Source organism: Chinchilla lanigera, unplaced genomic scaffold (genome assembly GCF_000276665.1).
Source record: "Chinchilla lanigera isolate Chin_1 unplaced genomic scaffold, ChiLan1.0 scaffold00088, whole genome shotgun sequence".
NCBI classification, from domain to species: Eukaryota; Metazoa; Chordata; class Mammalia; order Rodentia; family Chinchillidae; genus Chinchilla; species Chinchilla lanigera.
The window spans coordinates 6,833,950-6,861,387 of record NW_004955489.1 but is presented as its reverse complement, the minus strand read 5'-3'; the positions used below and the strand labels follow the sequence as shown (position 1 = coordinate 6,861,387).

Genomic DNA, 27,438 nt, shown 5'->3' with positions numbered 1-27,438 from the left:
TATTTATTTATTTATTTATTTTTTCCTGGTACCAGGAATCGAACTCAGGACCTTGCGCTTGCCAGGCAGGCGCTGTGCCACTGACCTAAATCCCCAGCCCCATAACAGTCTTTATAATAGTCACCCAAATGATCATATACAAGGGAGTGCAGGAAATCTGTCCACATACTAGAGACCAAAGAAACTTGACCACCTAAGGGCCTGGATCCTGGAATAATGTCAAGCATGAGTCCAGGTGAAGAATTAGAGCTCATAACAACGCCTCCCACGAGTCCAACTGGAGGCCTAGAGCCCATAACAATATCTCATGCAGGCCTGTTTCATGGATCTGCACTGGGAAGGCAACAAGGGCAGTGATGGAATCTTGTAAGTCTGTGCCAGTGGGGTGAAGGATCTGTGCTAGCAGGCTGAGGGATCTACACCGGAGACAGGAAGTGACACACAAAGAACCACAGCTCCCCAGAAAGGTACTACAGCCATCCTCAGCAACAGTGAGGTCCTGAGCTCCTCCACTGATCAGGAAATCTGAGTTCCCATCAGGAAAGCAGGTGCAACAAGCTTCTTCAGGACACTGAGCAGTGCGCCATCTTCCCCTCGGAGCCAGGAAGCGATGCTCAGAGTAAGGACCAGAGCTCCTCCAAAGTGAACTGAAGCTATTCTCAGTGCCAACAAGGTCCCAAGCTCCTCGGAGGGTGAAAACAGCCAAGTTCATCAGAAAAAGGCAGCATGACAAGCCCCTCCAAGAAAACCAGCAGCTCTTTACAGTTTCTGTCTGCTTCCAACAGGCTCCTGACAGCCTTTTTCAGCTTCCAATAGCCTGATTCTCCTTCTCCAGTTCTGCTTCTTATGCTGCTGGCAACAATCCTCAGGTGGGCCTCCCACACCCAGCACCATGCTTACTTGGTTCAGCTGGGGTTATAAGTTGACTACCACTTGTCAATCCACTACAATGTGCAATAAGGAAATATAGCAGGGGCACATACAACTTATAGTTGATTGTGGCTTAGGGAAAGCTTCTCAGAAAAAGTGACTTGTTTTATTTAAAACTCAAAATACCTGGGTGTGTAAGTCAGGGCACACTAGGGGAACAGTATACGTATATATCATATATGTGTACATCAGATGTGTATATATGATACAAGCATATACATATATATCATATATACATATGACACAAGCATATACATATATATATATATATATATACAAATATATCATATGTATAGAATTTACAACGTAGGCTTACAACGGCCTCCTGCAGAGTCAGATGTGGATGAGTACAAAAGGGCTGTCTCCACACAAGAGATCCAGTCAAAAGTCAAAGATCTGGAACTCACTGCAGAGTCCCTTGTGAATCCGTATCGGGAAGCCAGGGAGTCTGATCTGAAAGCCTGGAGACAGGCATCCGAAGGTGATGGCAAAGACCGCAGCTCCTCTGAAGTGTGCTTTCCTTCTAATTTCCCTTTTTATTCCGTGGAGGCTACAGGTCTACTAGTTGGTGCCACCCACATCCAGGGTGGGTCTGCCCTCTTCAGTAAATCAGTCATCCAAATACACCCAGAACTGTGAGAAACCAATCTACTAGCCACTTCTTATTCATGCTGACACCACAATTAACTATCACATTGTAGTTCAGTGGTAGAAAAATTGCCCAACATGTTGGAGGCCCTAGGTTTGATCCCAAGCATAGAAAAAAAAAGTCAGATTTGCTATTATTATCATCCCTATTTCACAAACAAGTGAGATTTCAAGTAATTATGTTCCTGCAGTTCAGTTAGTCAGTATGGGAAAAAGTGAAATCAAATCATATCTGCCTGATACTGTGTGGCATTTTCAATTACTGCCATAGATTGAGGGTAGTGGGAGTGAGGAACATAGGTCTGTGAGTTTCCCTGAACTGCTACTTCAAGTTTATCTGTGTTCGGCAACAGCAGCACTCTCTGTGCCCACCTACTAAACCAGCTCTGCTTTCTGACACTGAGCGGAGGACAAGGTCTGATCCCAATAAAGGAAAACCCAACCAAGAGACAGTGGTCATGGATTCACAGCAGAATAAGTATCCTAACAACAGCTGACTGATGTGAAAAGAATCACTTTATAATTTGAATTTTTTACATAAATTTTCTTAAAATTTGAAGTTTAACTATAGCTGTTGAAATCTCTCCACTTTTTCCAGATGAGTAATATACAGTGTTGTGTTAGGCTACTTTTACAAATACTTTTATTAATAAGAACCCAGGTGCATATAGATCAAATAATTGATCCAAATAGTAAAAAGAACAATAGAATACAATTAGAGAAAGAATTAATAGAACAGCAAAGGTTAATAAACTGACTCAAAGGCCAGAATATTAACAAAGGCAAAAACTGATTCTTCAGAGAAGAAAAACAGACAACTAGAAAGAGGAAGTGTTAGATCCAAGAAACATTTCATTATATTCTTCATCATCAAATGTAACATGTTGAACTAATTTCATTTTTCTCCTCCACACAAAAATGCCAGCATCACTATTATTTAGCACAATTTTATTAATTTTTCTATTTGCACTGAAATAGTGTATATCTTTATCCTTCTGCAGTTTCATAATAGAATTTATTTAGAGCTGGTTGAATCATTACTCTGGACACTGACCTACAGCTGGGATCACACTCTAGCCCAGTAGTATGGTGGACCAATGCAAAGGCTGATACTCCAAGCCCCTGGCATGTGTCCCATTGTTCCACCTGACTTCACGTAACCAGCACAATTTCTTTTCTAATTTTTTTAAAATTTTTTTTTGGGGTACCGGGAATCAAACTCAGGACCTTGTAGTTGCTAGGCAGGCACTGTGCCGCTGAGCTATATCTCTGAACCTAGAGGCATAATTTCAAGAATAAATTACTAAGAATGTCAACATTGGACTCCTAAGCATGAAGCATTTTTGAATACAGAATCCAATATGATTACACTGATAATTTTCCAATGAAACCAGGCCTGGTGGATCAGGTGATTATTTTTCACATGGGGACTTTTGCCAATTGAGCTCTTATAGCTTTCATAAGCAGACATGCTGAGCTAACTCTACCAGATAGTACATTCTCAAGACTATACCAGTGGAATAATTCTACCAACTAAAGCTTACTTGTTTCACTTTTTAAAAAAGGAGTCCTAGAGCAATTAGATCAATCAATAAATATTTGAGTACCTACTGTAATGTGGGAAAATCAACAAAGAACAACATGAATATGAATATGTAGAATGGACAATATATAGTGAAATGGAAAAAACTAGAGCCCTAAGATCTAATCCCACATCTCTCTAAATATCTACTTAACATTGAACTAGTCACTTCAACTCTTGGGTTGGCAATGAACTCATCTGTAGAAAGAGTTGCATCTTAACTCGCCTTGCTCGTTAGAAATATCTTGCAATATTTTCACAAGTCCAGAGGTTCTGTTTCATTGATAATAAGTAGATCTTCATTCCTGAAAGGGTTAAAGATATCATACTAGCCCCCTGCTATGTTCATAGAGGCACAATTCACAATAGCCAAGCCATGCAAACATCTTAGATGTGTGTCAACAGCTGAATGGATAAAGAAAAGATGGTATATATGAACGTTACTCAGCCACAAAGAAGAATGGATTTAAGTCATGTGTAGGAAACTGGATGGATCTTGAGACCATAGTGTTAAGTGAAATAAGTCAGACACAAGAAGTTAAATTTTGTATGGGTTTTCTTACACGAGAAACCCAATTATAAATAAAGAGTAAAATAAAGGCAGAGCTTTTGGAGTTGGAGCATGCAGCCAGAGAATGGGGGAGTGGGGAGGGGAAGAGCTATAAGAGCTCAAAGGATCAAAATGATCCAGATGTTACTGTATGTGTATATATATATATATATAATCAATTATCCAAACTAATGTAAATATCATGTATTGCAAACATATACCAATAAAAAAGAACAAAATTAAATTTCATATTTTAGAAAGATGTACATCCTGCATTTCAGTATCTTAAAATGTCTAAGTTCCCCTAACATTGAGAACCATGAACAGACTGGAAGATACAGCCACAACCACAAACACACTCAGCGACTTTGTCTTGGACAAAGGGGCCAAACATGTTCACTGGAAGAAAGATAGCCTCATTTTTTTTTTTTTTCCCTGTACCAGGAATCGAACTCACGACCTCGTGCTTGCCAGGCAGATGCTAGTGCCACTGAGCTAAATCCCCAGCCCCGAAAGATAGCCTCTTTAGTAAATGGTGCTGGAAAAACTGGCTCTCCACATGCTAAAGACTAAAACTATACCCAGGTCTATCACCATGCACTAAACTAAAATCAAAATGGATTCAAGATCTAAATATTAAAACAGAAAGAGTAAATCCACTGGAAGAGAAAGTAGGTAAAGATCTTGAAGACATAAGAGTAGGCAGAGAGCTCATACACAATAACATTGAGGACCATTAGACCAGATGATCTTTGAAGTCCTTTCTGCTTGAATAGTGCAATTATAGGATTTTCTGAATGTTCAGAAGATTAAAAGGTTGCTTTCATCTAGCGGTGATGAGAAAGCCTACAATTTTGTAAATCTTATGAATAAGTAGACTCTTAACTGCTAGACATAAGACAAAAATGAGTATCAGAAGACAAACAGCAAGAAAATGCACCATGGATTCAGGTAATAGTATATACACTATATTTTTCTTGAATTATGTAATAATATTTAGAAAAGTGAGTTAAAGAACAGTCTAAGGAGTTTTGTACTTAATCCTGTAAGGAACTCTAGAAGGTATTTAACCAGGAAAGAGACATGATCTATTTTTTTTAAAGCACCTATATATATAATTTGCAGGCCGATTTGCTTAAAATCAAAGAGGACATGTAAAGGCTCATACAAGGCCGTCTCCTTTTCTCTGTGGCCTTGATTTCAGCTTGTGATAGTGTGGTTGTTAATTGATTATCAATTTGAGTGGGGAATGCCCATCTGAACTGAGTCAGCATGGTTCTAGATGTGTAAGACCAACCATAAGGAGAACTGTTTTCAAAATGGTGTGAAATGAGAATGGGAGGGAAGGACGTCCGCTGATTTTCCTTAGAAGATCAACTTGGCCTCTGATTTTCCCAGAAGGAGCTTAAGCTGCTCTCTTTGGAGGAGCTGCAGTTTTGACCTTCGCCTTGGACATCATGGGCTCCAGGCCTCTGGCTCAATCCTTTGGATCTCTAGAGCATGGATGGATCTTTTGCACATTTCTACATTTGACTCTGTAGGCGGCCACTGTGGGCCAATCTTGCAAATTTCTGTGTCCTGCATTAAATCTGATTCAGAGCATGTGGAGTGTTTTGAAGAGCCTTCCCCAGCCCTCCAGGCTCTCTCATGCACTGACTGATACACATGGTGTTTTATATCTTCTGAGTAAAGAAAAGCTAAAAATTTAAATTTTTTATGAGTTTTACCATTCACCTTTATACTATTGCAAAGCCAGTTTTGAGTGAGAATATCAGACTCAGATGCAAAATTGTCAAAATTACACAATTAATACTTTGTGATTTATCCCAGATAGTGTCTGGAGGTGACCAGAAGAGCAAAACAGAAGCTAGAAGCAGACTGGGAAGAGAAAAATAGCCCCAACCTGGAAGCGCCTGAAGAAGTGCTGCCAGCCACCTAGGTCCTAGCAAGGTAATTGCTTACTCAAAGGCCTTGCCTCTCAGGTCTGACTACTGTCATGTCACCCCTCCCACCAGCCACTGGACCTATGCACTGCACCCTGAAGGGTGGGTAGGAGGATGTTCACTTAGGCATCTTACAAACCCAGGGTAGACAGGGACTTCCCAAAGTATTTAATCTTCTGCATTGGTATGAGCTTGGTACTTGGATTGTGGGTGAGTGCACAAGAGATTTACTTCATCACCATAGACTAGGCTGACACCATAGTAGACCTGCTGTGGTGCTGATAGCCTTGCGTGAGATTGACCACCACCATGCCCTACCCTGAGATGCGATGAGCATGTACACTCAACCTCTATTCTCCTCACACTTTCTCCCAGGCTTTTACTGGGTGCAGAGAGCACCAGGGCTTAGACAGAGAGGCCTGGCAGAGTGTCACAAGGTGGGAAGAAGGCGAAATAAGAGCCTTTCCTGGGAAAGTGGCAGGAGGCACTTCCTGTGAGCCAAGACTCCAACACTCCAGTGTAGGCACCATTGTTCCACCAGACTTAAAAAGCATACTTTAAAATATAAACTTATTATTCAAGGCAGCAACTTCAGTGCATCAAAGCACAAAAGCAGAGTCTTTCTGAGGAATGGTCTGCAACTCTACTGATAACATTTCTCCAAAGCTTGTCCTCATGACAGGATTTTAAAAGGTAGATGCATAGGGTGAATGCAGTTAAGAAACAGATCTGCTTGTGAGTCTATTGTGATAGCCTGGGTGAGTGCTGGAACTTCTACTGTGCTGATGGAGACAGAAAGGGAGAGAGCCATTGATGGGAATAGGCATAAAAACAATTTTAGAAACGCAAAGATGAGTACTGTATGTGCCAGTAAGTATGTGGGGTGAGGGGAAATAAATGAGAAGCATGGTGACTTAGGAATGCCAAAAAACATTTTCTTGGATCAGGAAGTGTGAGCTGAGAGCTTGTTCAGGATACCACTTTGGCAGAGCTCAGTATTATTATGTCAAAGGCAAAGATGAAGTGAAAATGACAGCAAAACAAAGACACATAGACACGGTCTTTCAGGAGGCACTTATGCTCTCACCTCTTTGCCTCTCTTATATGTGTCCTTTTCTCTGTGTCACGGGAGCTCCAGCGTCTGCGTACATATTGCCCTGAGATTGTAAGTGCATCCATGACTTGGGCTATCGTTTTGTGCTAAACTAGGGAAGATGATCCATCTACCTGCCTGGATTATTTGCATACTTCTCCATCTGTATAGTGACCCCTCTCAGGGACTCATTTTAGAAAAGAGATTTTCAGTCTTTCCCTCCTTTCTTATGTTTCCAAAGGTTCTATTTTCTATTCCCTTTCTGTCACCCTAAATGTGGGAGAAAGAGAAACTAAAGCAAACTTCACCAAAGTTCTTTTGGTCCATTCCCTTTCCTCAGTGCTGCAATCACATCTCAGCCCCTCAGAAACACTTTTTGTTAAATTTGTTGATGTATGAGTTACACATAATTATAGTTTATAGTTTGGTAAGTTTATACTGAGGCATATACCACATAACATCACAAAAATATCAACATAAGGCATTTTCATTACCTAGAAAGTTTCCTCATACACTTTCCTATCAATCTCCCTCCTTTTTACAAAACCACTGATTTCATCCAAGTCTATTTGTTGGTTTTGAATTTAGTAAAAGTGGAATCACACAGAATGTTCTACTGCATCTGTCTTCTTTCATTTAAGTTATGATTTATTTGTGTTGCCTCATCATTGAGTAGTGTTCTATTATAAATATATGCAACTAACTTATTCATTCACTCTTTGATAGATATTTGGGATGTTTCTCAATTTTTTACTATTATGAATAATTTTGAAAATTTAATTTAAAATCTTTGTGTGGCCATAGATTATTATTTCTTTTGGATAAATACCTAGGCGTTGAGTAGCTAAGTTATTAGCTGAGAGTATACTTAAATTTATCTGAAAATACAAATTTTTTCTAAGGTTATCCAACATTTTACACTCTAATTGCTATGCTTAAGTGATCTAATTGTTCCATATCTGCAAAACCACTTGGTGTTGTCAGAGGTTTTTTTTATTTTAACCACTTTAAAGCATAAGAAGTGATATAGGGATTTTTTTTTAAATTTGCTTCCTCTGGACTTTGAGATTTTTCATGTGCTCATTGACCATTAATAAAGTGTCTTCTCAAATATTTTGTTCAGTACTAATTTGATTATTTATTTATATCTAGTAACAAAAGTTCTTCACACATTCTAGATAAGAAGTTTATCATATATAAATATATATATATATATATATATAATGTTTTCTCCTAATATATAACTTTCCTGTTCATTTCCTTAACTATGTCTTTTGAGAAGCAGAATTTTAGAATTGACAGACCAACTTATTGTTTTTACTTCTGTATGATTTTTCTTGGAACAACAAAACACATCTTTGGCTTATCAAAGTTCATTTATAGTCAGTATTGCACCTTTTTTATACCTGACTTCTATTTCTACTTCACATTTCTCCTAAAAACCTGACTGTTCACACTTCACAAATACAATATCCTCTCAATGCTTTCATTCCATTTTGTCAACCCTTGACATTTCTATTTTGAGCATTTTTGTTACTTCTGCATATATTATCAGCCTCGTTTTATGAAGTTATTTTTCTTTGCAACAACCAGTTGTCTTTTGATTGCATTGTGAGAAGAAACAGTAAAACCTAGTATTTTATATTTATCCACCTATTTCTGAAATTCTTCCTTTCTTTTTGTAGATCCTGGTTTTCTATTTGGTATCATTTTCCTCTATCCTGATGAAATCCTTTAGCATTTACGTAACTCAAAGTCTGCTCATGACAAATTCTATCTTTTTTTTTTTTTTGAAAATGTATTTTACCTTGATTCTTCAAAAGGAGTTTTGCTGGATATAGATAGGTTGGTAGTGGTTTTTTTGTCTTCCTTAAAACACTTTAAAGGTGCTGCTTTACAGTCTTCTGGTCCATACTATTTCTGATGTGAAGATCACATTTATTCTTACAATTGTTATGGTTTTTTAAAAAATTGTATATGTTTCGAGTACATAATGTTGTAATGGGGTTTTAAACTCTAACTTCATAATTTTCTCTTCATTTTGTTTCAGTAATGTGATTATGGGATGACACATTTTGACTAATTTCTGGTTGGTTGCTCTGGAATTTTAAGCAAATTTAATCTATTAGCCAATATTTTCCATCATTCTGGGAAATTTTTGATCATTATTTTTCAACACTTTTTCTCATCTTCTTGCTGGCCTTTTCTATTTCTGGTATCTAATTAAAAATATGGTGTGTCTTTTCATATTATCCTACAGGTATCAGAGGCTCTGCCGACTTTTGTCAAACTTTTAGCTTGATCCTTAAGAACATCTGTTGCGTTATATTTAAGATCACTGTCTTGATATTCTATCACATTGGGCTTGCAGACTTGTGGAAAACTTATGTAGTGAATAACTTTTTTAGTTATTATAATTTTCTCTTGGAAAAAATTTATTTTTTTATGTCGTCACTTTCTCTGCCAAGATTCTATATCTCTTCACACACTAATCATGTCTTCCTTTATCTCAACACATTTTCTTTTAGTTCTTTACACATTTATATAATTGCTTCTTTAAAGTATTTATCTTGTAATCCAAAATCTGGATCATCATGGGTCAATTTTGTATCAACATTTTTTTTTTTGGCCTTTCAATATGTGTCCCATTTTTCTATTTCTTTATGTCTACTATTTAAAAATCTTTTCCTAGATATCATTGATTGTGGGGAGTCTCAGGCCACATGAGTGTTTGAAGTGAATGCAAAAAAGGAGAGGACTCTTTGGACAACAGTTCAGGACTTCTGGAGTGCATGGTTAGAGTTTAGAGCAGAATCTGCAGGATAATTGTCAACAGAATTAAAAGCAGCTTGTTCTGAGAGATATTTGCTTTGGCCATTGTGTTCACTCTGCCCTGATAAGATTGTTTACACTGTTTCGACATGTATCATGTAGCTAACCATCCCAGTCTGGCCCTGTCACTTGACCAAGGCTCCTATACAACATGTTTCAAATGCTTTCCTTTTATGTCTTTGTTCTCATGTCCTTGAGTTACAAATAAATAACTGCAGAACTCTGAGCTCACTGCTGTTTCCCTGAAGCTCTCTTGTGCTGAAGTCGCAGCCCCTCTAGGTCCTCGTGGTGATTGAACTAAAATCTCTTCTCCAGGTAATCTTTTTCTTCCTTTATGCAGCCATGGCTGCACACTTTGATAACTGCTGACACCTTCTCTTTACTTTTTAAATCATGAACACTTTTTTATTTTTCCCTTTTTATTAGTGTATGTTTGTAATAAGTAATAAATATTCATTGTGAGGAATGGGTACATATATATATTGCATTTTGAATCTTTTCACTCCACTCCCCTACGTTCCTATCTCGCTCCATCCCCAGATTCTCTTCCCATCTCCCTAAAGAGTTTTTAAGTATTTTACATTTTGTTGTATCTGAAAAGGTTGTCTTATGGTTTATATCTAGATGTCCCCTCAAAGCATCATGTGCTCGTAGGTGGAGCTTTTGGGGTTGATTGGATAATGTGTGTGATATTCATCTGTGGATTAATCCACTGATAAGTATAGCTGGATGTGATTTTGGAAGATGAAACTGGTTGGAGGAGGTCAGTCACTGGAGGTGTGGCCTGGCAGAGTCTATCTCCTTTCCTTCTCTTTCACAGCTCTCTGCTTTCTGATATCACCATGCCCCTCTGCCGTGATTCTCTGCCTTGGAACCAGCCCACTATAGACTGAAACCTCCACAAACAGCCAAAATAAACCTCCCCTCCTTTAAATTGTGGGCTTCAAGTACTGTGTGTTAGCAAAGAGAAACTAACTAAGGCAGGTTGAGTTTTTAATTAATGGCCAACCATCGTATGTTACCTTAGGTTTGCACTTTGGTGAATAAGAAAATCTATAGAACTATGGAAATTATACAGTATCTACAAAACTTCTGCTGGTTGGTGGAACTCAGCTTCCCACTTTACATCCCCCCAATATTTTTTCAGGTTTTTGTTTTCTATATTAAGGTAGACCTACTATTGACCATAGTATACTTATTAATCTTTTTGTTTGTTTGTTTGTTTTTGTTTTTGTTTTTCTCTGGTACCGGGAACCGAACTCACGACCTTGCGCTTACCAGGCAGGTGCTTTTGCCGCTGAGCTAAATCCCCAGCCCCTATACTTATTAATCTTAAGGCACAGGCTTTACGGTATCTCAGCTTGATGATCTAGATGCTACTGGGGTATTAATGAGGACTTTACACACTAGCTAAGTGAGACTTCCAATGTCTCCCAGGCTTGGCTTACCTCTAGTGTCTTTTTCCCCTCTTAACCTCATAGCAGCATCATGCATTTTCACCAGGGAGGCTAGTCAAGTAACCCTGCAGCAGTCTTCCTCTGACTCCTGGGTGTCTTTCTTTTGTGCAGCTCCTTCCTCTTTTACACTGAATTCCAACCATTTCCGCTTCCCTGAACTGTGATTTCTACCTCCTCAGTTCAATGAGGTTTTTATACTCTGCTTGGATTCCAGTTCTCTGCATTGTGTTCAGGACATTGTCCTCAAGCAGAGAGCTCTCTGCTATCCAAGGCTAAAAAGTTTTGCTTAACATATATAGTTGTATACATTTGGAACATCTTCAAAAGGCTCACATGTTGAAGACTTAGTCTCCAGCTGGTGTCATTACTAAAAGGTTGTGGAAACTTTAAGAAGGTAGTCGAGTTGGAGTAAGTAGGTCACTAGAGATATGCTTTTGAGTGGATATTTTGTTCCTAGCTATTTCCTTTCATGCTTTCTGTTCATAACTCTCATGAGATGTCCAGCTTTACTCTACCATATATTCCTAACCAGAAGCTCTGCTGCACCACAGACCCAGAGAAAACAAAGTCAGTTAACATGGACTGAAAGCTCAGCAGCTCTAAGGCAAAATAAACCATTCTTTCTTATAAGTTGTTTCTCTCAGGTATTTTGTTACAATAATGGAAAGCTGACTAACACAGGTAATTTGTCCACTTCTATGGTTGATTATGAGGGGAAACCAAATCTGGTACCAGTTGATTTATCATAATCAAAACCTTATTATTTTATTCAAATCCTCTCTTACCTGTGGCTGCTTGTAATCACCATGTATCTGAGTGGATATACTGGTAGTAACTCTGGGGTGTTAAGCCATTCTTTTAAGATATCATTTCCATTTTTAAAAAATTATGTTTATAAAGCCATAATTGGTAAGTTGATAGAAAAAAGACAAAGTTAGTCATACTATATATAGCACAGTGAAATGTTCATCATTTACATGGCTGCTTAATACCTCATCATTTAGCTGTTATTTTTAAGACTGGTTATTTAATTGTTATTCAATATGCCTCCCATTACTCCTCATATTAATGAACTTTCTAGTATTTCACACAGTTAATGTTTGCTGAGCTTCTACTATGATATACACAGATAAACACAATGTTTTGTGTATTAAGATTACAACAATTAAACATAGTCCCTCATAAAATTCCCTGTCTATTGAGGGAAACAAACAAGTAAGCAGATTATTAGTTCAATATCCAAATTGTTGAAAAATATAATAAAGGATAGGAAAACTCACAAAGAAGAAAGTGTTGTTACTTTTCTCATGCATCTGTTAAAAACAGCCATTCCCTGATTATTCCTTGATACTTTGTTTATATGGTAGGGCTTTTTCTTATTCAAAAAAACCTTCCTTGGTATTTGCCATCTACAATTGTAGTCCTTTTAATTCTTGTTACACTGAACAACAAAATAGAAACTTTTTCAGCAATTGCATTTTAAAAATAAATATAAATTAAGTTTTAAATAGGTACTTTGATCATACACTATGTATATATATATATGAGCAATCGTGTTAGTGGGAAAAATATATAATCCTATTGCTCTTTTGCTTGTATAGGAAAATAACATAGTTATTTAATACACAGTACTTTATGATTAATGTAAAACTGAGTACACTACAGTTGGCTTCTCTAAATGTCTGGTGAGACAGAAAGGATTGAAGAGAACACACAAAATACTTCTCCCCCTCTTCATTTAAAGGCTAAGAGTTGGAATAATTCTATTTGATAGGTTAAGTATTGACCTACAAAAGTGGAGAAAATAGGCCAGGGAAGAAGGGGTAAGCTTGATAGAAAGAAGTTGAAGTGTGGTTGCTTTAGAGTTATAAAATGCCTCAACCTGATCAAAGAGAAGAAGGCTGAAGGGGTTCTTTCATGTGCTGGAAAAGGACGTTTCAGAACATTCTCATAAAAAATAAGCAATGGTCTTACTTAACTTCTAACTGGGTTTCCTGGAGACATTTTCGGTTCTTTTATTCTAACATCAGCAGTTTAATCAGTTTTATGAAGAGTAAGAAGAGCTTGTTAAAACTCTTGCTTTGACTTTTTTCTTTCCTCTCCCTCTTGCTTGCACACTGTTCAAAACCAACCTTTAAATGAAAAACCTACATGGTAATGTCTCAGCTCATTATGAAGTGAAATGGGAGGCATACTGCATGACAAATAAGTAACCAATCTTCAAAATAACCACAAATTGATGAAGTATTAAACAGCAGTGCAAATGATGAGCCTCCCATGGTAGTATACTTAGTACAATTGAGATTCACCCATAAAAACTTCATTTTAGAGGAAATGCAAAATTTGAACTTTAGATGAGCAAAAAGTGAGTTTTAGAAAATGAAGGAGAAATGTGTACAGGATATCCAAATTCCTAGAAAGATGGCATAAATAAAATCTGAACTATAATCTATGTTTTTCTGAATTTGAAGCTGAGAACATCAAGGTTCTCCAACTGCATTAGACCAGGAACAAACATTCAGCCTCAGTGAAAGAAAAAAGTGAGTTTCTCGATCCTTGCGGCATAGGATAATAGAAAAGTGAAGAAAAGAGTGCCTTCTCTATTTTGATTGCTAAATTTCAATGTAAACGAGACTAGTAAATGGGCTTATGGGCAGAGCTACAGACATTTTTAGAAATACTATGAGTGAGTGTTTAATAAAAAGATCAAATCCTTCTTAGATATTAATCTGTACAGTGTTTTAAGATTGATTCTACATGAACATGCTTTTGTCTGTGGAACCAAACTTCTTGAGTTCATGTCACGCCTCTCTTATTTATTGATTTAATCTCTCTGTGGTTCTGTTGATTTTTAAATGGGCAAGGAATAATATCTTCTTTTCACTGTTGTAGGATTTAATGAAATTACATGTGTAACACTGCATAAAAACCTCTGGAAAATTATGTCATTCACCAACATGGAACTCCTCTGTCGCATAAACTGTGCATTATTCTCAATTGTATGCTCATCGTTCCTGTCAGGCATATAATAAATGCATGATAAATAAATAAGCAAATAAATAAGAAATGTTGAACTCATGAGCCCCAACTCCCCTCACTTTGAAATTAATATGGAAATAAACTGTATCCAGGATATTACGGGTTGTTGATGAATTCTCACTGAAAGTAACCAATGTAGTCAAACAACAAAGCCCCTTGAAGTAAACTGCCCGAGGCTCTGCTCCTGTCATGCAAATACTTGATTACTATACTTCACCACTAGAGGGCAGAAAGACAGCGATATGGCTCTGTGACAACAGCAGCTTGAGTAAATGAAGGACATACGGTTTTGATTTTAATCTTTTGATGTTTCTTTAAATTATTGCATCATATTTGCCATGGGTAATAATATCTTCAATAGATAATGTGACTCTAGGAAGATTCTTTCAGGATATCGCGATTTAATCTATGTTTGCCCAAGACAATGGGATACTGCAAAAGTATTCACTGAGGATATTTAGTTTTTCTTTTGTTACAATGTTAGCGCGTACGTTTGATCCTCACTGATTTTATTAAAAAGTACCAAAAGTGTATTTTACTGGTCTAGTCCTTTCCATTTGTTTCCAATCTCTTTCTTACAAAAAATAAATCTTGTGGAAGCATATAAATAGGAGTGCAAAAGTGACAATTTATTAGTAGTCAAAGATACAACAAAATAAAAAGAGAAAGGTTATGAATGAGATAATAATAAATCATAATTGTATAAAACTACAGCAAAGACCCCATGTAAAAAGGAGCAGAAATAATTAGTGACCTTTCAGCATATACACACTGTAAGGACAAGTGAACTCTGGTCTCTAGAATGAGGAGAACCAATCAGCTCTGACTCTTTGAAGAATCTCTGGTGATAGTACATGGATTTTATCTAACATTCCTGGCTTTCTAATCAGAGTTACCAAGGTATTTCCATTTTCAGTATGCTTTCAAGCACTGGCACAAAATAAACACTTTAGTCTTTCTACTACATTGGCTTATCTGTAACTTATTAGCAACAATGTGATTAATTTTCTAATTATGAAAGTAATTTCACTTAATTGAGAAGCTAAATATTGCCATGCATAAAGAGATAGGGTTAAGAGTCAAGGAGAACTAGATAGAATCCATATTGCTTACATCTCACTTTTGACAAATCCCTTTGTCTTTCTGTATTTTGCTTTCTGCACCTGAAAACTAGAAAGGGATAATCCCCAGATAATACTACTTTAAACTGTTAAATTAAATCCTCCTTCTCATTCATTTTCAATCTATTACATAAAGCAAGAGACAGAGATGAAGCATTCGGCTATTTTAAGCTTTAGATATGTAGATTTTAGATTCTTTTGTTAGTTGCTAGTCAATATACTTAATCATATTTCACTACATACTTGAGAGTCTTGCAAAAGAGCAGAGAAAATACTGAGCATTGTAACTGCCTCTCAGGAAAAGAGCAAGATTCATACTATAAAAAACATTTGCTAAAATGATGGAGTGTTCTTTTTCAGTGTAATATAAGTAATATGCTCAAGTAGCTTTCCCTGAGTAGAAAATAGAGCTGTGCCACTCCGTTTAGAGAATTGTAGCTATTTTATTTTAGATTAGAAGTGTGGTGCCTAGGACTTTTTTCCTGCCTTTCAAAGCTATGCAGTCTATGTGTAAGAGAGTAGGAATGACTAAGCTCATTTAGATAGGTGCACATATGCCTGACAATCAGTGACCCAAACCTTCCCACAGAACCAGTACAATTGGAAATACTGACCTCTTTCACTTTAGGTTGCCTTAGGGATCACAGGCAAATATGAATCTATTAAATGTACAAATGATTTGAGGCTACTTTGGGAGGAGAAAGACAAAAACTGAAAAGTTTTTTTAAAAAATTGGAAATCACTCTCCCCTTATAGAAGCATGGCAAATGCAAATAACCTGATTTTAATGGTTTTATTGAAACATAATTCTTATCTCCAAAATTTACCAATGTAATGAAAAGAATTCAAAAGGTTTAGTATATTCACAGTGTTATGCAATCATCACCATTATTCAATCTTAGACCTTTTTTGTCACTCCAAAGAGAAATCCTGTACTCAGTAAGCAATTAAATCCTAGTTCCTCTTCCCTAGTCCCAGGCAATGACTAATCTGTATTCTGGCTCCATGGATGTACATGTTCCAGACTTCATATAAATAGGATCATATAATATTTGGCCTTTTGCATTGGTTTCTGGGGCTTTGCACACTGTTTTCAGGGTTCATCTATTATCTTAGTCACCTTCTTGCTCTGAAACACAGTACCTAACAGCCACAACTTAAAAGAGAGGTTTATTTTGGCTCATCATTTGTACAGGTTTCAGTAAATTGTCAGCCAACTCTAAGGCAGAAAGCATATAAGGAAGGGCTTGCTGAGGAAAGCTGCTCATGCCAAGGCTTCCAGAAGCAGAGAGAGAAAGGAGGAGCCTGGGAAGGAGATAGCCTCTACCGGGTCATGCCCACAGAGAGCTAACTGCCCCTTCCAACAAGACCCTGCTTCTTAACAGCAGGTCAGCTACACTGAACCCATAATCCAATCACCTTCTAAAACCCTGTCTATGAGGGCTTGAAGCTTTGGTGGACCTTTCCATATAAACCATAGCATCATCGTTGAAGCGTGTGTCAGTGCATCATTCTATTGTTTTGCTAAATAAGATCCAATTATACAGATTCACCAAGTACGATTTATCCATTTATATTTTATGGACATTCAGCTTGTTTCCAATTTTAGAAAATTATGAATAATGCTCCTATGAAGATTCGTGCACAAGTATTTTCCTGGCTGCATGTTTGCATTTCCCTGAAAGATATATGCATCAGTGAAATTCATGAGTCACATAGCAATTGTTGAGTTATATGATTTCTTTATATATTCTGCAGGTAAGTCTCTTAAGAATCATATGATTTGCACATATTTGTCTCACTCAATAAGTTATTTTTTACTTTAGTAATATGTTTTGACACATAATTTTTTAAAATTTTGATAAAATCCAGTATATCTTGTTTTTCTTTGTTGCTTGCACTTTTGTGTCACATCTAAGACTATTACCTGAACCAAGGTCATATGACTTACACCTGTGCTTTTTTTCTAGTAATGGTGTAGGTTTAGCTGTTATGTTTAGGTCATTGATCCATTTTGAATTAATTTTTTGCATGGTATAAAATAAGTATCCATTTTGATTCTTCAGTGTGTGATTATTCACCCAGAACTATTCCCCAAAAAGACTAGTTTTTCCCAAAGAAGCATCTTAACACATTTATCAAAACTCAACCAATCATATGGACTTATCTGCAGATCATCATTTCTATTCTATCAATGTACGTTTCTGCCTTTACACCAGCATCACATTGTCTTGATTATTATATATTTGTGGCCTCATTTTCAAGGTTTTTTTCCTATTTTCAGTCTCTTAAATTTCTATATTAATTTTAGGACCAACTTGTTAAACTCTGAAAAATAAAGAGAAAAACCTACATGGAATTGTAATCAATCTGAAGATAAATTTGGGGAGTACAGCCATCTTAATAATATTAAGGTTTCCAATCCATGAGCCCAAGATATCTTCCACTTGTTTACCTTTTTTTAATTTCTTTCAACAAACAATTTTGTAGAAGGAAAATTTTTATAAGATGCTCTTGGGCAGTCATCCATCTCTTATCACACCATGACACTTCTTTCTGGTGTCCTTATTTTCTCATACTTGGAACTTTTCATGGATAACATAACAGACTCAGTGATCAAACATGTCTGGGTTTAATACCAGCTGTGTTACTTAAAGTCTGTGGTATCACTTGAAAATCAATTCATTTCCTGTGCCCTACTGCCCTCTTCTTTAAGATGGAGAAGTCAGCTTCAAGATTACTGTAAGGAATCAATAAGTATTGGAAAATGTCTGCATGGTTTCTGGTACATAGTGGTCATTCAATAATTGTTACTCTACTTCATATCCCTTGTGCACATCAAAATGAAGCTGTCCTTAAGATGAGTGTCAATGGATCATGGGAAAATCAGTCATTGGTACGGTGTATTTTTTTTAACCTTTCTTAAAATGATAGTCATTTCAAGAAAGATTTTAGGGAGATTTTAGGACATGTGTCTCTGAAATTATACACTACAGGTTACTGTCCCAGACTTGTGCTTTCACTTACTACACGCATGACTTTGTGAGCAATTAGAGACATGTTTAAAGTGTAATTGATTCATTCCTTAAAGTTACTGACATTGGAAGTAGGGGAACAAAAGTAGCTAATAATCAACAACTGTCATTCAGGTAGTGCCTATCTGTGTTTTCTCAAGGCAATTATCCAAAATCAATAGCATGAGGTTTCAGAGGTAGAAAAGATCACATGTTGACTGGACTGATGTACAAGGTTTAGTGGAAATAATAAAACTTACTTCTAGACCAGAGTAGGCTTTCATAGGAAAAAGAGTGGAGGAAGAGAGAATGGTATGAGTCCAAGAAAGTTGTTACAATATGTTATGTGTTTATGGGTGAGGAATCTTGCTGTGGTTATAACCTTTTATGATTCTTCAGACCTGATCGTAGGCAATCACAAAAACTTTACCTGCCCAACCATTCTTGGACAAGCTGCCCTTTCCACATCACAGTTAATGCACAGGCTAACTCTGTGCATTAAGCTGAAACCTTCTGTGGGGTTGCGCTGAAGGATTTAGAACCTGCTGGCCAGTCTTGCCTCTCACATACTTGCTTTCCTAGACCCAGGCCATTATTGTTTTTATCTGAGGCCTTAGATACCAGTGTTCTTCAGATGACTCTACCAAATCTTCTCATGGAGAGATGAGGGAGGAAATTTTAAGAATAAATTTCCCCACTCTGACTCAGTAACTATTACTTTTCTACTCTCACCTACCCCAGCTACATCCCCTACCTCAAAGTCCATAAAACTGTAAGAGCCTTTTGTTGTTCTAAAATGATTTTTACTTCTGCACCAATCCACCTGATCCATTTGACCCTTGACTGGTGCACCCTTCCATAGAGGAAAGTAGTACAGGGTGAGCCAATGCTTTCTTGGGTTTTATCCTCTTAGTTATACTGCTGCAGTAAGTGATTCAAGGCCTAAGACTCACTTGGGGCTTATTGCTTTAATCAGCCACTCCAACATTTGACAGCTCAGCAATCTCTCCGAGCTCAGCTAGGCTCCTGACAGGAGGTAAAAGCAACTTGCTTTAGCTCAGTATACAAAACAGAAAAACTGTTGGAAAAATATGAGTCAGAATAGAGAATTAAAGGAAAAAGCCAAAGGACCAAACTTTGGAAAGAACATAGGACAGAGAACCTTAGGGCATAAGATTATAGGGATAGTGTTTTAGGTGAATCAGCTCTAACTATTATGTTTAGTACTTATAGCCATTCGTCCTGGATAAGCATTCCTGAAAAAAGGAGTTCAGCTCAATTAGAGCAACATTCTCACTTTGTGCATTTTGTCTTATAATCCACCAAGATTGTCTGCAATGGAAGTTGAGTAGTCTTCCCAAACAAAATTTGCTGCCAAAAGAATATTGACATGGAAAGAAAGACAGATATATTATAAGGCAGCATGAATTGTGTTCCACAAATAGTACAGATTCCAGCATCTCAGGACTATAGGGTCCATGTAGAGGAGTAGCAGGGAGCAGAAGAAAATTGGGGACATCTTAAAATGAGACTAAAGTGTTTGTTTCTTTAGTGTATATACCAGTGATAGCAGAACATTTTACAGCGTTTAATGATACAAACAGGCTACTACAGCACACATGCCACAGGTGGCGACTATTGCTAGACCCAGGAAGCCATTAAGATATTTTGTCAGTGAAGAAACATGATTAAATGTCATAAAAGTTTAGTTTTAGGAAGATTGCCTTGGTAACATAGGGATGAATGGGGAAGGAAGAGGGAACAAAGCAGAGATTATTGTAAGAATATAAGCATAAAATATTAGCTGCCTGGGAGAAAATGAGTGGAGAGAAACTGCTAGACATTGCAAAAGTAGATGTTGATAGCTGAATAGTGAGATGAAAAGTAGGAGGAGAATCAAAGATGAATCTTGCACAAGAGACAGATTTGGGAGTGAAGAATATTTTGCTTTTGGAGATAAGAGGAACTCAATTTCTTGGTCTGTAAAGTCAGGAGGTTAGATTAGATCTCTAAGGCATTTTCCAGTTTTCAATTTTTCTGCTTATTTAAGTTCTGCAACTCTCTTCTCAATTTCTTTTATTTTGAGTTGACACGTAATATTTGTATATTTTATGAGGTACAATGTGATGTTTTGGTTCATGCTTACATTGACTAATGATCACCTAAGTGTAATTAGCACATAGCTTTATTAGGAATAACTGAGATACGTGAAAACCATGTATTTATCAGATAAAATTTGATGAGTTTGGGCTTATACATACACGCACACAATCATCACTATAATGAACCTAGCAAGATATGATGAATACCTTGAATGTTTAAATTTTTAAAAATTTGTTACAGTAAAAGACATACTGCCATTAAGAGCACTCAAAATATTTACTCATACTTCCTTTGAATACATTGCTCCTGCCACTTTCTGGAAGAGATCTGAAAGTCTTCTTTTATGAGTGTCTTTAGTTGCATTGTCATGGCTGCCTTGATGTCTTGAATTAATTAAAAAAATTGCATTCATGGTCATTTTAATTTTGGTGAAGTCACCTAGTGACAGATCTGATGAATAAGGTATATGGGTACACACTGTAATATTCTCATGAGCCTGCCTTTTCATTGGATGGCAGTTGGCAGCAGTATTCATATATTTTTATCTCACCTCATAAAGAAGCTCATGAAAGAGTACTTTCAGAACTGGTTCAGAAAGTAACAAGAATGATGGGACAAGTGTGTTGAAAGGGAGGAGGAGTATTTTGCAATAGAAATGTGTCTTATCATAATGCATTTTGAAATTTAAACATTTCCTATATATCTTGATTACATCTCTCCTATATCACCTCCAAACTTTTCCTCACATTTTAATTAATTTCAATTAAATTTTTATTATTTAGATTTAATTTAAGGTAAAAAGAGTGACCATAAGATCTATAATCCTCTTATCACGTTTTTTAAATGCACAAAACAGTTTTTGTTTTTAGTACCGGAAATTGAACTCAGAACCTTGCACGTGCCGGGCATGCACGGTACTGTTGAGCTATCTCCCTGGCCCACAAACCAGTATTGTTAACAGTAGGTACTATCTGTTGTACAACACATCATGTAACTTGCTCGTCTTCAAACTGAAATTTTGTATCTCTTGAGTAAGCCTTCCCATTTCCCCCTTTCTCCATGACCTGGGAATCACCTCTGTTTTCTGCTTTAATGATTTTGACTATTTTCTGAGCCTCATCTATGTGGAATCATGCAATATTTATTCTTTGTAACTGGCTTATTTCACTTATCACAATGTGTTCAAGGTTTACCTATGCTGTCACATATGGAAAAATTTCCTTGTTTTTTAAGACTGATTAATATTCCATTGTGAGTATACACCATATTTTTGCATGTATATTTCAATGGAAATTTAGATTATACAATAAAGTACAGATATCTATTCAAGATCTTGGTTACAATTACATTGATCCATGCTTAGAAGTAGAATTGCTGGGTCACAAAATATCTTCTTTCTATTTTTTGACAAATCTCCATGGGTTACATTGTTGCTCTATTGCTCCATATCCCCACTAGTAGTAAACATGTACTCCAAGTTTTTCATATCCTTGCCACCACTGTTATTTTCATGAACTATCTGATTACGTGTAAAGTGACATATCATTGTGGTTTTGCTTTGAATGTGCCTCATGATTAGCGATAGCACATTTTGGCAAAACTACTGGCTGCTGGATTCTTTCCTTTGCTGCTGCAGACACTATTTAGTGGAGTGTCATGCCACTCATCTAGCTTTGCATTGGTTTGCTGTGCTCTTGGTAGTATCACACAGTCAAAGAGCTGAAGGAAAAAAATTGCTAGCCAATAATACTTGACCCAGTTAAGCCTTATCTATAAAACTTTGCTAATGAACAGACACATAAATATTTTCCAAATGGGAAGGGAACCAAGACATGGAAGGAGTGTGGGAGCGGGAAAGACAAGGGAATATAAAACGAACAAAGAAGAGGCTGGGGATTTAGCTCAGCAGCAAAACGCCTGCCTGGCAAGCGCAAGGTCGTGAGTTCAGTTCCCGGTACCAGAGAAAAACCAAAATAAATAAATAAATAAATAAATAAATAAAACGAGCAAAGAGAGGTCATATACATACACCAACTACCTGCTGTGAATGTACATGTTATGTACCACAAACATGTACTAATAAGAAGCCAATATAAATAATGCAAATTGGGACATCAATGACATGAAATATAGCAAGGAGAGAAGTAAAAGTGTAGTTTTGTATGTGATTGAAATTGGTTATTACCACCTTAAAATGATCTACAGTAACTGTTAAGATATTTTATATAAACCTCACTCTAACTGTAAAGAAAATGTCTTCAGAAGATGCCAAAAGAAAGAGACAAAGGAATTAAATCACATTCATTGCAAAAAAATCAATAAAACACAAATTCAGACTGCCAGAGAGGAAAACAGAAAAAATAACTACAAATTGGACTAAATAATTAATAAAACTGGGATAGTAAGTCTTTTCTTATCAATAACTAAACACAAATGAGTTAATCAGTTCCTAATCAAAAGACATACAGTAGCTGAATAGTTAGACACGAGATCCAATTATGTGATATGTATAAGAGTCTCATTTCAGATTTGTGAGTTTTGTTTTACACATATCTGTATGCATTCCAGGCTTATGCATACGTTGTTTAAACATATAGGCCCATTCTTTGGGTCTAGTGCTGGAGATGTTACTAAGACATCGCAATTTTTTGTGTCTTTATACCTTTCCTGTTCAGATGGTTGGTGCCGTTCCATACCATCCCATAGGAATAGATACACATTTCTTTATATTCACATAGCTTTTATATATAGTGTGATCTTTCAACCCATATTTACTCTGCATTTTACCCAGTGAGATAGGCAGTGAAATATACATTCTATTTCATTTTTTAAATTTTTTTTTGTCTGTTTCAGACAGGGTCTCGCTAAGCAGTTCACACTGGCCTTCAACTCACTTTGTAGCCCAGGTTAGTCTCAAACTCACAACTATCCTCCTGTGTCAGCCTTCCAAGTGCTATATACATGTTATTAATGAGGAAACTGCGGCCTACCAACATGAAGTAACTTGCTCAAGGCCACACAGACAAAAGGTGAAGTGAGAACTAGTTGTTCTGATTCCTAGTCTAAAACTATTGTACTATATTAGACTATGAAAACGAGTTATGGACTTTGAAGAAATTCAGATTGCACATAAATGACCTAGGTGAAAAAGTGCCATAGCAGATACCTGTACTACAGGCATTTGGGTCCTTGAACACCACATACGGTAGACTTTTTTCAGCAAAACCAGACAGTGAATCAAGCAAAAGGAGATGTGTGCATTGTAGAATGATTTCTTGAAGTTAGTTTCAATAACTCCCTTTCTGTTTCACTTATTTCTAATACAACCACATGGCTTAAATCTCAGCACTTTCAAAGAAGATTATTGGTTGAATGAATTGATTTAAAAATAAAGAGATCAACCAGGAATGGTGGTTTATACCTGTATCCCCAAAAGAGATAGAAGGACCTCAATTTTGGGCCCAGGCTGGGTAACTTAGTGACTTAGCAAAACGCTCTATCCAATTTTTTAAAAAAAATGAGAAGAGAGTTGGGTATGCAGCTCAGTCAAATATCTTGACTGATATTTGTTAAACTTCGAGTGCTACAAAACAAAGAAACAAACAAATAAAAAACAGAAAGATGAAAATGGAACACTGGTTTTTTCCATCTCTCGTTCCTACTCCTTGACTGTAGTATGGCACATTTGCATGGGTTGGGCATGTGTGTTGCTTGTGGTGGATGGTGCGTCCTTGTGGACTGCTGGATTCTGCTGCAGGAGATGGCCCCCACCGTGTCTACTCCTCCACATCCCCGGGAGCACTAGAGGAAAGGGTTGGATCTCCAGGCATCATCCATTCATGAGAGAAGAGCCAGCTTCCTACCGGTTCCTCTCAAGCCTGGAGCACCAGAAACGGGGAGAGGGGCTTACGAGTCACTGATTTATTGCTTCCTAAAATTGAGTCAGAGAAAATTTTAACAATACTGCTCAGCCACATTATCTTCTTTAAGGAGAAAAAATTTTAAATGCAATACATTCCTCTGATTTGGACTTGCTCACTGATGTAATATTCTCCTTTGATTCTTGATGTATTTTAAAAAGAAATTTTAAAAAGGCACTAGTTTAAAATCTGAACATTAATTTAGCATTGGGCTTTATTTGTTACAAAAAAAAAAAAAAAGAAACAGGAAAACTCATCTTCGGTCTAATATCTGCTTTGTCATCCTTTAGCCCAACCCATAAGATCAGATAATCACAAATGACATCCTCAGAAACATGCTATACTGTCCATCAGCCCACACATTATTATACTGAGGCAGGGGCAGAGCAATCATCCTTTGAAAAACACAGCTTTCGTCTTCCAACTTCACAAAGTAGGTCTAAGACAAAGTCTACCAAAATAAAGTAGTTTTCATGAGATGTTGATTATACATGCATTTACCATTAAATTATAAAATGTTTATCTTTGTGTCATTCCTTTCCATAAATATCTTTTTCTTAACAAATGGCACTCATAGCAACATGTCTAATAGTGAATGCTTATAGATAACAAAAAACAATTAACACATAGAAAACATATTGAAAGGGGAAAACCTACTCAAATTCTTATCTACCCCATATCAACATAGTGTAGCTTTACAATGTTTGGAGAAATTTTTCCAGTTCATTTTACAGGCAACTCTTTTTCTCAAAATCTACTTTCAGCTTGAGAAGCTTTTGAGGATCTTTTCATTTAAATCAGTGTGTATCTTCTGCTGCAGTCTACCCTGAAAGTCAATAGTAGGCATCGATTCCAAATATTAGCGATTCAAATCTGATGATCCAATTTGAGGACTAGAAAGGAGTGTTCAGTGAAGTTATGATTTAGCATTTATTTTAATATATAATGCCCAGAATTTGAATTCCAATTAGTTAAGCCCACAAAAATGCTCAAGTATCTTGCAAGTTGATGTGGGATACATACCTAGATAGAACAGGTGGTCCTCATACTCCTAACACCAGAGGTCTAGTGGAATACGGATAAGTTGAAGCCAATAACTGTAGCACACTGTGATGTGATACCTGCTGTAAAAGAGATCTGTTCCAAGTTCCACATACGCCTAACAGAAGGAGGTGAGAGTACTGAGAATTTTTCCTAAAGTAGGAATGTTTACTTTGGGTCTTGAAATATGGTTAGGAGCTCTTTAGACAAAGAAAGGTAGATAAGGGCAATATGACAAGAGTAAAAATTGATACAAAGTTAAGATGTATGCTTTATCCAAATATATGGGACAAAGTAAAAAAAAAATCAGAAAAGACTCAGTAGCTTTTCTATTGATTTACAGCTTAATCATATGAGCACAATGAATATTTAGAGACTGTATGATATAAAAAGAACAATCAGAATAAGCTATTATGTCTTCCTGAATCTCATTTAAAACCTAATTAGGTCTGGTGGGAAGCTGGCAGAGTCCTGTCTAGGTGGAAGGAGATAGATCTGTCATGGAGAAAAATACCAAGAAGTCAGCTTATTTCTCCATAAGCCTAGCATTTATCTTTAAACTCAATTTTGCAATGCTGGGCAAATAGATACTTACATTAAAAGACATATTTTTGCTTATAAAGTGTTTTTCAGGTACATTTTCATTTGATTCTTGAATCACCCTTTGTGGTATAAACAAATAAGACATGTATTATGGTCTATTTTCCCATATATAAATGAGCTCAGAGAATTAAAGTAATTTGTTGAAAGGAAGAAAGCATGTCAATTTGCAGGGCCAGGACCAATATCCAAATCATCAGACATTAAATCCTTTATTCTCTACTACACAACACACCTTATTTACAAATATAAAATCTGCATCGCATTTACAAAGCAAATTAGGCCATGCAGTTATAATTATACTTAAATCGCTCTGTGGTGATCTTCACTGCAAATGAATTGAATTATTTTACTTCTTCAAAATAAACCTACTTATATAATCATACCCACTTTGAGAGACATGCAGGCATGCAGTGACTTTTTTTTCAGAAACTCTTAGAGTAGAAAATTCTGCATTCTTCTCCACCCTGTGTTTCTCCCCGGGAGGAGGTGGCACCAGAGAGCTCCCTGCTCTTCACCTTCTAGCCAAGGAGAGGCACTGTCAGTTGAAATTAAAAGAAATTGAGGTTAGAGTATGTATTCCCTTGCTGACGTACAGTGAGATCCCAGTGTCCCTCTACTAAAGGCTACAATTCTTCTCACATGTCCCTTCCAATGTGACCAACCGGTCTGGGATCCAATAATCATTTGCTCTTTCTCCCTTCAAGACAAGAGGGAGGAACGGTAACCTACTACTATCCCTGGGCTACTTCACCTTTCTCTGCTGGTTTTGCTGAATCTTACCCACACTTTTCTGTATATTAAATTCTTCTCAAATTCTCTAAGATGAATATGCCATCTGTTTCCTGCTTGGACTCTAATGGATAGAGCCCCTAATCTCCATCTTAGCTTCCCTGCATCCATCTCCTTATCATTTTTACTTGTAAACTCCTTATTCTCCAATGACCAGTAAATATTCACTGGGATATTCTCATTCTCACTGTCCTCCAAATCCTCATATTCCAGTCCTAAGTTTTTTAAGATGAAATGACTCATATGCCTGGCTTTATTAGATGTGTGTGCTGGTTAAGACTATAACTCTTTGCACACTAAAGTGCTATGACGTTTGTACTTAAAATCTAAGTGTATTAATTTAGGGAACAGCTTGATCACTTGGGTCTGGATTTATTTAAAATTTTCAGGTCTCTGTAGTCAATGGTGTACTAGTAAACCCGAGCTATATTCTTAAATTATGATGACCATGAATCTTAGAAATTGTTTTTGTCATTTTGATGCAGTGCCTTCCTCAAGAGTTTAGTTTGCTGAAAGCAAAAGAAAAAGTAAAAAAAGTTCTTATGCAGAAAATATTTTTATATCCCAAGAGTTGTTATTTTACATAATAACATTGCCATGGGTTCACAACATAAATTGACTCTTCCATGCCTATATATATTTTACATTTAAAATGGGAATCCTTGGAGAATGAGTTATTGTGTTACAGTTTAGTTCCTGAAGCTGAGGAAGAAATAAAAACAGTTTTTACAAAAATCAGAGCTAGCTAAGCCAGGCATGGTGGTACATGACTA

The 27,438-nt window shown here is 36.7% G+C and overlaps 1 protein-coding gene across 2 annotated transcripts in view; it reads left to right on the top strand.

Annotated features, from left to right (window-relative positions):
- Positions 1-5,590: 5,590 nt before the first annotated feature.
- LOC102022609 (putative MAGE domain-containing protein MAGEA13P) overlaps positions 5,591-27,438 on the top strand; it is a 94,434-nt gene continuing 72,586 nt past the window's right edge. The window contains exon 1 of one of the 2 annotated variants that reach the window (XM_013504467.1): positions 5,591-5,660. The gene's annotated coding sequence lies outside the window, so the exon portion shown is untranslated. Of the gene's footprint in view, positions 5,661-9,819; positions 9,894-27,438 lie in introns of those variants that run through there. The other variant, XM_013504466.1, reaches the window with a different exon arrangement.